The following is a 13834-nucleotide window of genomic DNA, read 5'->3' as shown; positions in this document are numbered from 1 at the left end:
CTGTCTCAGCTCATTATCGTTAATTTGTTCACACCCACTCGCAGAGCGCTATTCATAAGATAATGTGTTTAGGCCATATGCAAAATAGATAAACGCCCCCAGGCAAATGCTGTAAACTCTGTAAACACACTATATTTTTTAGTCAGATTAAGATTCGTCTATGAGGAATAATCCTGGGACATTTACCACAGAACAAGTGCTGGTTTATTTTCACTTCGAGGAGGAGCAACAGATTCAGCTGAGAAGTGTAAGTGTTTTATGCTTGTGCTTTGTTCTAATCGCGATATAGAATAACGTTAGTGTCTGTAAACGGAAAAATTGCATACTGTTTAAATGTGAATCATGTTTCTCTCTGTGTGTGTGTGTGTGTGTGTGTGTGTGTGTGTGTGTGTGTGTGTGTGTGTGTGTGTGTGTGTGTGTGTGTGTGTGTGTGTGTGTGTGTGTGTGTGTGTGTGTGTGTGTGTGTGTGTGTGTGTGTGTGTGAATGAATGAATGAATGAATGAACGCACAGATACGCACTGTTACAGACGAAATAAAAGACAACATTTCGTTGACTAGTTTTGGATAAAGTTTTTCAAATCAAATAAGCATCAAATAAGCTTCAAATAAGCTTCAAAATAAAGACAGTTTCTTGCCCTGTGTTTTATCTAGTTTCACTATTAAATATGTCAGAACAAAAAATCAAATGATAAATTATATATTATAATGAAACTATAGGTAGACCTTTATTAAGTACATCTTGCTAAGACCCTCTTTTGCCTTCAGAACTGCCTTAATTTTTCGTGGCATACAGTAGATTTAACAAGGTGCTGGAAACATTCCTCTGAGTTTCTGGGGATAGAAGTGTCCAGACGTATGCACCCTGTATTTTAAAGAAGAACATTTAATTATTTGCGATACATTATTCATTCACAAAGAATTCAGGGACATTATTCATGTCCCTAAAGGTTGGAGTTTTCCTCATTTTTTTAATTAAGGCATTAAGATTTTTTATTCCTCTTTTTAGTCAACTTTAGCATGGGTGTGTTCACTTATTCTAAGCAGTGTGTGTGTGTTAAATTAATTAAAAAGCAATTTTAACCAGAAAAATCTACAATGCATGCCCAAAGTCGTGCAGCCATATAGTTTCTCTTGATATCAGCATGTTCACAGGTGTTTATTTATTTTTTTACAGGGATAAGATGCCACTGATGAGTCCTGCTGACTTTAACATTCACAGGAGACTGTACATGAACATACTAAAATTAAAAATCAAACACCTTGGAAATGACAGGTATGTACTATGTTCCAGGAATGGGACAATGCTGTGTGACTGTGCAAGCCTCTGTCTTTAGATCAGTGTGCTTACTAATGTGCCTTTTCGTCCTTTGTTGTGGATCTTTGGATTATGTTGTGTTGTAAATAAATCCAAACAATCTAAAAGCCATTCTTTTTTAAATCTCCTCATTCTTTGTGCAAGGCTCCTCGTAATGATAGGGCCTGATAGCACCTAATAGGGCCATTATGGGAGGGTCTTTGTCTTTCTCAGGTGTGAAATGCCATACATATTAATGAGCGATCACGCCTCCTCGCATAAAGCTTTCTCAAACAAAACACGTCATACACATTCTAAAAGACTTTATTGACTTATCTGAATGAGTAGTCAGGATGATTCTCACATAGTTTTGGAGCAAATATTCTAGACTATGTGATACAATTTTCAAAAGTCTTGTGAAGAAATAATCAATATGTGTTTTGTGGCCTTATTTCAGAAACTTTTACTTTAAAGTTTTTCAATAACCATGCATAAATAATATTCTCTCAAAAATACAAACATGTACATACATGTTGCTCACAGATTATGGTAGCCCCGTTTGTGCTATATAGAGTGAATTTACACCTTTGCCATTAACATGTTTATAAATAACTGAAAAAAGCACAAATGTCAGTGCATGTCAAAACATCCCAAGGGGCCCAAAAACCCCTTGGTCCCCAGAGGGTTAATTGCTATTGCGACCTTTTTACACAACAGACTGAACAAAATTAAGGATTTCTTGGTCATTGGTTGACCTAAATTGGTATTATCTAACTGTTTACTTAGGTTCAATAGCTGTCAGCTGTTAAATTTAATTCATTTGTGAGACAGTCTAACAGAAGGATGGCAAAAACCAGTGAAATATTTGATTTGATAACTGAGTTCTTGTCATATTTCATTACCATTTTCAAAACTATAGCGAATAAACTGTGATAATGTGATAAATGGTTTGACAACATATTATACCTTCAGTCTTTTACATTTTAGTATTTTATATGTATTTGTGTATATTTTAAATATATATTTAATATATTTATATATATATCATATTTTATTATAATTTTTTTTTAAGGAATATAAACATTTGTCCCAGGCAATACTGATAAAATGCCTAAAATGCACTGTAAGTCACTTTGGATAAAAGCGTACACCAAAGGAATAAATGTAAATGTACTGTTGACAAAACTGCAACAAGAGCTACAGCATTAAAGCTCACGCTAGACAAACTGAACTGTCATAAAGGACAACAACTCGGATCAATGACACTTTGAGAGGTCTGAAGAACGAACATGGCTGTAAGCAGCAAAATAAGCTAACATGCTAAAAATCTTGATACCTTTGACACCGACAGCCTCGGCCCCGAGGTGTTTTACACACCACTTTTATTGCTTTCTGTCCAGAGATGAAAAACGGACAAGCAAAACATTTTGTAGGCCTGATGCTCGGATCTGATAACGTTTCAGTCTTCACAAACACCCTGATTTCTCTCTCGCTCGCTCACTCTCTCTCTCTTCCCATCTTGTTCAGGATTAGATGATTCTACTTATCCTCCAGACACAGAGACAGAATAACATGTGAAAATTACAATACATCAAGTAGGAGTCATTACGGGAACTGCTCCCTTCCTTGTCTCACTTCAAAGTCTCTGCAGTTTTCTGATCCATGTGACATTCACGCTCCCTCCAGGGTCAAACAACATCTTGCAGCCTTCATAAAATGATTAAATATTTTAAACAGCTCGCATGCGTACCTCCGTGGCCCCCGGAGACTGATGCTGTTATCGTTTTTGTCAAAGCCACTTTCCATCTGCATTTGTCATTCCTGCTTCGCGCGTATAAGTTATCAATCGGCTTGTCAGAATGCAAAATAACTGATGTTCTTTGGGCGGTATTGGATGGACTATCTCGGGCTTTTAATCAATGCATATTTTTTCCACTCTTCTTTCTTCGCTCCTTCCTCATTCTCTGCTCTTTAATATAAATGTTTAGAGTCCCAGGCGCCTGTAATGTATTTGCACAGAAAACGCTTTGACAGAAGCAGTAGTTATATTATCAAACATTACACCTTGGGGCTAAAAGAGTATCAGAGGCTTTCACGCACAGGCAATGCTGGGAATTACAGACATGAAGAGATGACTGCTGTACCCTCACTGTAAGGGATTGCCCCGGCTCTATATAAATCAGACGCGTTGAAAGCTAATCTTTCTCACTCACACATGTAGTGTATACTCTATTTATAGATTTGTCTTGCCTGAGAGAAGATTCCAGGCCATGTGAGGCCTTTATCAGTGGTAACAAGGTTGTTAATGTATCTGAATATGCTGTACATCCTCCATCTTGGCTCGGCATGCGGCAGTTGCGTAAGGGCATGGCTAAATACAAGCCAACCGCATCCACATCTGTCTCCCAACGTGACATTATCTGACTAAATGGGGAATTTAAGGAAGGAAGAAGAGAGATGCGCTGTTTTGAAACACCCAAATTGTGTTGGGGAAGCTGCTTGAACACTATAGTTTGTCAAGCTGATCGTAATTCATAATTGCCGTCTACCTACTTTTTTTTAAAATAGCTAACTGCATTGAAGCTACTGAAGGGACAATATCCTAAGTAAATGTATAACTGTCAGATTTCTGAAAATGGAGCATTTATTTGGTGCAAAATTTAACTTTATTTACAAAACTTACAAAAATTCGAATTAGACTAATAATAACATTAGAAACAGTGACAAACAGCAGCATTTTGTTTAATATTTCACACCAAAAAAGATGAATGATTTAAAATGAATCAGTTTGATCAATGAATCATTTACGTGAACAGTGATTTGTTTATCTACATGAAACCTACAACTGAAGTTATATGAACAATACTATTTTACTATTTGCCAATGTAGTATTTTAAATAACATTTCAAATCAGGAATAAAATCTGACAACAATTGTATCATATACAGCCAAAACATTATGACAACATTCCTAATATGCTGTTGTTCTCCACGTGCTGCCATAACAGTGCCGACCCACTGGGACATGGACTCTACAAGACCCCTAAAGGTGTCCTGTGGTATCTGATGTTAGCAGCAGATCCTTCAAGTCCTGTAGGTTGCGAGGTGGACCCGCCGTGGATTGAACTTTTTGGTCCAGCACATCCCACAGATGCCCAATTGGATTGAGATCTACTGAATTTGTAGGCCAGGGCAACACCTTGAACTCTTCATCATGTTCCTCAAACCATTCCTGAACAATGTGTGCGGTGTTTGGCGGGTCTACCCGCTAGGCAAGAATGTTTAGGTAGGTGGCATGTGTCAAATTTACATCCACATGGATGACCGGTTTCCCAGCAGAACATTGCGCAGAGCATCACACTTCCTCCACCGGCTTGTCGTCTTCCCAGTGAATCAATTTCCCAGATAAATGGCGCACACGTACACGTTCCGACACTTGCGTGGCCATTGTAGGCGCTTTCAACGGTGGACAGGGGACATTAAAAGCACTCTGATTGGTCTGAGGCTACACACAGCTCCATATACAGCAGAGTGTAATGCATTTTGTGGTGTGATACATTCCTCCCATGGCCATCATTCAAATTTCGTGTGACCTCTGCCACAGTATACCTTCTGTTGGCTCGGACCAGACGGGATGGCCTTCGTTGCCCTCGTTCATCGATGATCCTCAGGCGCCCAACACCCTGTCGCTGGTTTGTGGTTTGTCCCGCCTCGGACCAATGTTGGGAAATTCTCACCACTGCTGACTGGGAAAAACCTATAAGCCTTGCCGTTTTAGAAATATTCTGACCCAGTCGCCTTGCCATAACAATTTGGTCCTTGCCAAAGTTGCACAGATCTTTATTCCTGCCCAGTTGTCCTGCATCCTACACAGTGATTATGAGAATTGTTTTCTCATCAACTAATCTACGCAGACCTTAATATTGTGGCCTTGGTAGGAGATGATCAACTATATTTGCTTCACCTGTGACTGGTCATAATGTTTTGGCTCATTAGTGGCTACGTACATGCAACCAAATAATCCGTTAGTAATCGGATTGAAAAGCCTTCATGTAAACACCTTAATTGATCCGATTGAGCTCGATCCGAGCGAAATTTCGATCGGATTGAAAGCGCTGAACGAGCTGTTCTTCCTGTTCAATAAAGTGTCGTATAAATGAGTGTCCCATCATTTTAAAATTCTCCGTTCACTCCTCAGCGTCTGTGAAGTAGACAACATCCCACCAGTCCTTGTTTCAGATTTCCATCCGCAGACGACTGGTTTTGGGCATTTTTACTCCGCTCATTGTCTCCAGATTATGACCAGAAATGGATAAATAAATTAAGTCTGCTGTTTAAAACAAAGAACCAATGTAGGAGAACAGCAGGAAACTCTGTTTATTCGTGCAGCGTGCGCATGTCAAAAAATCTATTCCAATTTGAAGCTTGTGACATATAAATGAGCACATCAACCCGATCATTTGTTTAGCGTTCATGTAAACACTACATTCGAATTCATCAATTGGAATGAATTCAGTCCGATTGAAACAAAAGTTGTGCATGTAAACGTAGCCAGTGTATTGTGCTTCTTTTATTTCGTAAATTGTCTTATTTTTGTATCATAAATTGCGCTTCTATTTTTAGGCTGGTCCAGCTAATTGTGCATTCAACAGTAAGCAGACAGCTGATACCTTTGAGAAAGAGATGATTGGCTCTTAGATGTATAAGGTAGAACTAGCGGTGTTATGATTTCTCCAATTTATTTTTATAAGAGTCTGTTTTCTCCCTTTAAAATGTCTCTGATTTTAGTTAGTTAATCATCAAGAAGTTAATTCCATGTGGTTTGAAGTACATAAAAAAACAACAAAAAAACAACAACACATTTTATAGATTTAGGACCTCACAAATTGGGTGCAGGGGCACTAAATCCAGGTGCCTTTTAGGTAATGAATCCACTAATGAGAGATCATCCCAGGATCCTGCTGTCTTCCTGTCTCTCTTCTGTCACACTCACAAGCACACAAATTTTCCTCTAACGGGCCATAGAGTAAATTAGCAGGTAGGGCTGCAGTGGCTGATTGAAACAAACTGGTGTTGATTGCTGATCAGTCAGCTGTGGAGCAGGATAAGAACATGAGCTAATGGAAAAGAGCAGAAATACCCCCAGTCTATCTGTCTTTCTTTATTTCTCTCTCCCCCAGGGCTGTGGTTATGCTATATGGTGTTAGAAATGAAAAAATAACAATAAAAGAAGCTGAAGATATCTGCATGATTGGTATGACAGTGATGGCAGCACAGAATGCATGAATTACCATGCTGGTCCTGGCTGGTTTATTCTGGTTTTAGTTGGTGAACCATCAGAAGATGTTAACAGCAAAACATGTATTTATTTATTTATTTGTTGTTTTATAAAAGATACATTACTGTTCAAACATTTCGGTTCTGGTAAGATATTTTTTTAAAAAAGTCACTTAAGCTCATTCAGGCTGCATCCCCCCCCCCCCCCCCCCCCCCCCCCCCTTTCCCCCCTCAAAAATACAGTAAAAACTGTAATATTGTGAAATATTATTACAATTTAAAATGTATGTTTTTTACTGTAATATGTTTTAAAATGTAATTTATTCCTGTGATGACAAAGCTGAATTTTCAGCCTTTACTCCAGTCTTCAGTGTCACATGATCCATCAGAAGTCACTCGAATATGCTGATTTGGTGTTCTAAAAAACATTTCTTATTACTATCAGTTAAAAACTGTTGTGCTGGGTTTGTCATTCATGTCTTCTGAACAGATCCAAAATTACTTGTTAGCATTTCCGAACTTCTCTTCCACTATAAAGGTGCTTTACCTCTTGAAAAAGCGCAGGGTTAAAGTTTATGCATTTCGCAGCAGCCTCCGCGAGTCATTAAAACAAACCATATCTAGAGAGGAGAAGAAACCTTCAAAATCGAAGTCATAAATTACAGACTCATGACCTGTACACAGAAAAGCAGCCATTTAGTCAACAGTGTGCTGTTAGCATGCTACGTAAGTCTGCCCTTAGCCCATTACCCAGACACCGCCATTCCGCTCCCTCCGTTCTCTCCGGTTGACAGCGCCTGTAAATTAGCAAAACAGTCATTTTTTTAATACCTTTGAACCTTCTGGCAACACTTTTCGATCAATTAGAAGGCAAACCATTAATTCGGCACTCTGTGACTGGTGTCTGCTGGCGTCTTCTGCTCGTCATTGATCCTGGGAGTGATCTCTTTAACCTCAGAGTGATGGTAATGGCATTAGGAGATGAGACCATTACGACGCCTTCTTCCAGCTCTTCACCTCCGAGACAGGCAGAGGGCAGGGGCAAATGGGTGGGGCGTGGCCGGGGGCTCGGGCAGACGAGTCAACGGGGGTGCAGTCAGACACCCCTAGTCTCTCAGCTTGTTCCGCCGTATCTCCTCGGAGGCAATTTAAGTATAAATTAGAGTCGCCCAAGGCCTGGAGAAACACGCTGACAGCCACCCAACACTGAATAAATCACTTTTTATTGTGAGGAAAACTGCGCTACCTCAGCTGACATGATGGCGTTTACATTTTAAAGGGAAAAGGTTTATTTGCTGCCGCTTTCCTGCCAGGTGCTCTCAGGGTTTAAGCAGACACTGTCAGTATGTGTTCCCGCCTAAAGTGACCGTTTTAAATCAAGCCTTGGACACAGCTGTCGCGGGAAACTGACCTGTTTAAGTCTTACTGGATCCTCCTGAAAAAGGCTTACAGACTGGTTAACTGGCGTCTACGGCGAGTTGCTGTTGTGATACCTGAGAGCTCAACAAGATATGCCAACCGAATCAATATAACTGACGACTTGCAAATTGATATGCTTTTACTAGAAACGAAATCCTCTCAGAATCTTAAAACAAATGCTAATGCTGGGTTCCATCCAACCCGTAAAAGTGAAATAGAACACCATTTGAACTCCTCACAATATAAGATAAGCTTCAGTTTAATGTATGAGTGGGAATTTAAATAAATTCGTTACATCCCACAGGAAGTTATATGGATTTCTTTGACATTCAGTCCATTTTAATTAGACATCATTGCGTTCAAATTTTCTGGAATTCAGCATCCATTTCAAATCAAGGAACTGAATGGGAATTTAAAAGGCATTCTCAATTCAATTCTGAATGTTGCACAATCCATGTATGACATCCAAAAATTCTATTTTAAGCAATTAAAATTCACCAATAAATTAAACTTCATTCATATATTTAGAACAGATGTGCTAAAAATGGTAAATGATCTATTCTCTGTTTAACTGCACAAATGTGAAACAAATGGAATTTTGTTTCATTATACATATTTTCCGAGTGTCGTGCCACCTGGTCTGCGGTCTGTGACATCAAGTAGGAATATCTCAAATCTAACTTAGTATATAATGCCGGATGAATTTGACCAAAGTCCTTAACTTAACAGTTGTCTTGTGTCCTATTTAGTAAGTGATGGGTATCACAGCTTGTGCTGAATTGCCCTGTTTGTTAATCACTTAAGGGATCTCATTCAGTGCTGTCCTCTTTCTACTTTATTCTTTGTATCCTAATGAAGCTTCTGTTAATTAGCACGCGTGTTTTTCTGGGGTAAAAGTTGTTCAGATTACAGTGTCAGAGAGACTCAATTAGTCCAAGATGGAGTAGTGACTTCTGTCGTTCCATCAGATGTAAGGCAATAAGCACCTGGCTGTTACCTCCACAGTCCCCACTGTCCTGATAACATGAAATGAGGTGGAATCAGGACTGAATCCTGACCCCAGTGGAACTAAATGGATTGATACCACCTTGTACAAAGCATTCATTTTGTTTTTCCTGGGAAACAAACTAAAACTATCTTCTCGGGGCAGTGATAGAGTAGTGACGTTTTTGCTTCACCAGCTAATGGTGGGTGAATTGAAAAAAAGATGTACCAGCTGTTAATATTTTTAAGCCACAGGGCTGCAGTTTGTATTATTTGGTACATAATTATACTACCGTTCTGAAGTTTTGAAGCTTTAAAAAACATTGATAAAAAATACAGTTATAAACGGTAATATTGTAAGATATTACAACAATTTAAAATAAGTTTTCTTTTTTAACCGATTTTAAAATGTAATTTATTCCTGTGATGGAAAAGTAGAGTTTTTCAGCATCATTACTCCAGTCTTCAGTGATGCTTCACATGATGCTTCTTAAATCATTCAAATATGCTGATTTGCTGCTCAAGAAACATTTCTTCTTCTTCTTCTTCCTAGTGTTCTTCTTCCTCCACCACCTCTTCTTCTTTCTAGTGTTTTAGTGTTCTTCTTCCTCCTCCACATCTTCTTGTTTCTAGTGTTCTTCTTCCTCCTCCACATCTTCTTCTTTTTAGTGTTCTTCTTCCTCCTCCACCTCTTCTTCTTTTTAGTGTTCTTCTTCCTCCTCCACCTCTTCTTCTTTTTAGTGTTCTTCTTCCTCCTCCTCCAAAAAATCCTTTTTTTAGGTTTATTTGTATAGAAAGTTCAAAAGAACAGCGTTTATTTGAATATAATGTATATTATATATTCATGTGTATGTTGAATATTATAGTCTCTTTGTTATGTTATAAATGCCTTCACTGTCACTTTTGATAAATTTAACACATCTTTGATGACCCCTTTTGAACGATAGTGTATATATTTTGTTATTATGTGTCAATGTGCCACTCAAAGCATCAGATTTGAGTTATGGAGGTGATGTGAGGTCTGACACAAATTGTATTATTTAAGATGGCTTTATTTATGTCTTGCGACAAAGTTACACAGAGACGGCTAACAATAACAAGCAACATACTAAAAGCAGCTATTGCAATAATGAATGGTTCCAGCAAGCCAGCACTTCACTTCTGGGACTGTACAGCTCACCAATAGTAACACACATACACAACATGCAATATTACAGTAAGCTTCAACCAATCATAAAAACCCCTTAAACCTTTCTTGCACAAATTTGTATTCCTTATAAGTATTTAGATCAAATTCGCTCTGATTTGAGCCTTGCCACAAAACATGAAATCAACAATGCCACAATATGTGATTTTGTGCCTTAGAGCTTTGTGTTGGTTGCCTAACACAAGGAATATTCAGCATATGTGTTGCCACATGGAGTTCTGAAGGGAAAAAAAACCTTTAGGCACGCTTGATGAACTTATGATGGTGAATTTTCCACTGAGGCAAAAGTTAGAAGACGTGTGACAAATGTTTTCTTTAGTAGACAGTATGTCTTTGATTTGAATAGCTCCTGTAACTTCCAACTGCTAGAGTCAGATAATCATTCTTACAGTTAGAGAGCGTATTATGTTGCACTTTCTAATAAAGTTACCAGCCAATTGAAGAGTTTTATTTATTTACTCAAAGCCAATTTTTACTTGTGTTTGGCACTTGGATGGTGTATGGTTTGGACCCTTCTTTTAGTAATCCCATAGATGCAGGTTTTTCAGTCTGGACTGTGTCACATCCTGGTCTCATTCTTTTTTTTTTTTTTGTCACATGTGCACTCAGGATTGCTCTCACTGTTGCTGTGTCCCAATTCAAAGACTGCATCCTTCGAATGCCGTGAAGGTCAGACTGAGCGTTGTTAAATGGGACGGTCCAGCCTACTGAGGACTGTTCTTGTCGCCTATCAACTGTGACAGCTGCTGTTAATGAGTGGCAGTAACGTTTTTACTGGACTTTTTATTTATTTATATTAAACAAAACAGGGTTCACAAACTGTCCAAATATGTTCACCATGGTCCATTTCTGTATAAAATAAAGTATATAAACTATATATAATCGCATCTTAGTAAGATATGACAACATTTGATCTGCTAATTATTTTTTATTTTTTTTCATTTTTATCATTAGATATTTGAGTAAGTTAAAACTCAATACTTACTCAATACTTATGTTTAAAAGTGAAGAGTTTGGTTCCAAAACGCAATAAATCCATTTAGATTAATTTGAGTAAAAATGTGTTTTCTTTACCAAGAAAGTGGAAAGATGAAAACCACTATTTTCTGTTTCAAACTTTCACATAGCTTTCACATAAAAAATTTTTACATCCAGGTTTTGATTTTCAAAGATTTATTATAAAAACGGATAATTTTTTCCCCCAAAATGCAATAAATCCATTTTTTTTAAATTCAAAATGCAATTACTCGATTGAATCAATATAAAAGTTTTTTTTTTCATATTGAAACTGTTGAAAATAAACAACTGTTGAAAATACACAACAACGTAAGTTTATTAGTATAATATTTTTATTAAGAACTGTAAAGAAGATAGAAAACATTTTTCCTCCTCCCGAGTGGCTCATCTTCTTAATCTCCTCGCGTAAATGATTCGATTTCGATGCCTTACCTTTCTTACCCACCGCAGAAACAACCACAGGTTCATTAATGCCGTCAAAATTATTCATTTTTTTGTTTGTTTGTTGATCGAAAAGTACAAAATAGATAAGAAAAACTAGGAAGCCGGGTGTATTTAAGGCGCTGCCGTTACTGTTTACATTGCGTGGAATGGTGCGTTGTGATTGGTTGAGAGCGGATATATCGCATTCTGCAGAGAAGGGAGACTGGCGTTTGTCGCGGTTTGGAAAGAAAGGGAGAAAACATGACAGAATAACATGGCGGATATCGCATTTTACTTAAAATTAAACATTGACTTTTCAATACCAACCAGATAATATACTGATTTTTGCAGTAACTAATTTTTTTTTTTTTAAATGGCGTTTATCGCGTTTTGGAACCAAACTCTTCAAGTGTAATTTGGCAATTTCCCTTCCAAAAAATCCTGTCGTCATTATCGCGCAATGAATTCTGTGGTAGGCAAGGCCTCGAAAGATCCATCTGTTGTATTCTTCGTTTCACGAAAATGAAGGCCACATTTGGAGGCCGCATTTGAAGGAGCCTTTGAATTTGGACAGTCTTTGTCGCCCTGCGGTGACACACTCGTCACTCGGCCTTCGAATGTGCCCTTTGAAAGATGCAGCCTCTGAATATAGGACGCAGCTTGTCACTTACCCGTTCTCACGGTGTTGAGTGTTGATTGGACACACCTGCTGCTAATTATGGTTGTTTGGACTTGTATAAAAGCTCAGCTCAGCCAGTCGGTCTTTGTCTGGCCTTTGTGTATGTTCTACGGACTATTTGTTCATTGACTGTCCTTACCTGTGTTTATGTTTACCTATCTTGTTAAAGTGGTCTGGGAACCTTTTGTTGGACAATTATTTGATCTAAACCATGTGGACTTGATTAATGGATGAATGTGAAAAGAACTTGGAGTTAAGCTAAGGGGCTGTCTACACGACACCATTTTCAACTAAAAACGGAAGAGTTTTGGCCATTCATTTTTACATGACAACGCAAACTTTTGAACACGGGTTTCAAAGTGCAAGTTTTTGAAAGCGGTCTCCGTGTAAACTATAAAAAAGCGAATCTGTAAAAAATTATGACACAAGGCCCATGCGTATTCTGTGTTCAATCTATAGAGTTCCATCGCCATCTAATGGCCTGGCAGCAGAATACAGTGTTTTTAGTCGTTTTCACGGATCCGTGTGAATGGAGATCGTTTTGACAATGGTGTCATCTGTACGTGGAAAACCAAAAGGAACAATTTCTCCATTTTAAGCATATTGTTGTTTTCTAAACGTATAAGTGACACTCCTTTAGAGAGACTCCTTTGTTTCCCTATTAATGTGACTGTTTTGAGTTGGAACTTTTATGAAGCTGCCTGTGTAGAAGATAATCCAGTGTTTAAGTTTGATCCTTACTAGGAGATCAGAGTACCTCCCGTATTCTGTATTTTTATACTCCCTGCTGTTACGTTGGACTTCCCCTGTTGTGGTGTTTGATTTCCATCTTATCGGTCGATTAGCTGGAACGAGAGCTAAGTGACTGTATCCTGTTCTAAGACTGTATGTTTTTACAATATTCTTCATTACCTTGTCTGCACATTACCTTATCCGGCATCCAGCCTGCCAAATACTTGATATCTTGTAACCCGCTAGCCACGCTCTTGTGTTATTGTCTGCATTTCTACCTGTTCCTTACCAAGTCTGTTAATAAACTCCCGCCCCTGGGACCTAACGCTATCTTCCCGTTTTGTGTGTTCGTTACACTTTCTCTCTCCTCAAATTTCTTTCATTATTCACTTTCTGTCAGTGTAAAATGTAACACTGAACAAAATTATAAATGCAACACTTTTGTTTTTGCCCCCATTTTTCATGAGCTGAACTCAAAGATCTAAGACTTTTTCTATGTACACAAAAGGCCTATTTCTCTCAAATATTGTTCACAAATCTGTCTAAATCTGTGTTAGTGAGCACTTCTCCTTTGCCGAGATTATCCATCCACCTTACAGGTGTGGCATATCAAGATGCTGATTAGACAGCATGATTATTGCACAGGTGTGCCTTAGGCTGGCCACAATAAAAGGCCACTCTAAAATGTGCAGTTTTATCTCACAGCACAATGCAGGAATCACAGTCCACCAGAGCTGTTGCCCGTGAAATGAATGTTCATTTCTCTACAATAAGTCGTCTCCAAAGGCGTTTTAGAGAATTT

The sequence above is a fragment of the Rhinichthys klamathensis genome, unplaced genomic scaffold (genome assembly GCF_029890125.1).
Source record: "Rhinichthys klamathensis goyatoka isolate OS25496 unplaced genomic scaffold, OSU_Roscu_1.1 h1tg000073l_1, whole genome shotgun sequence".
NCBI lineage: Eukaryota > Metazoa > Chordata > Actinopteri > Cypriniformes > Leuciscidae > Rhinichthys > Rhinichthys klamathensis.
This window is presented reverse-complemented; position numbering follows the sequence as displayed.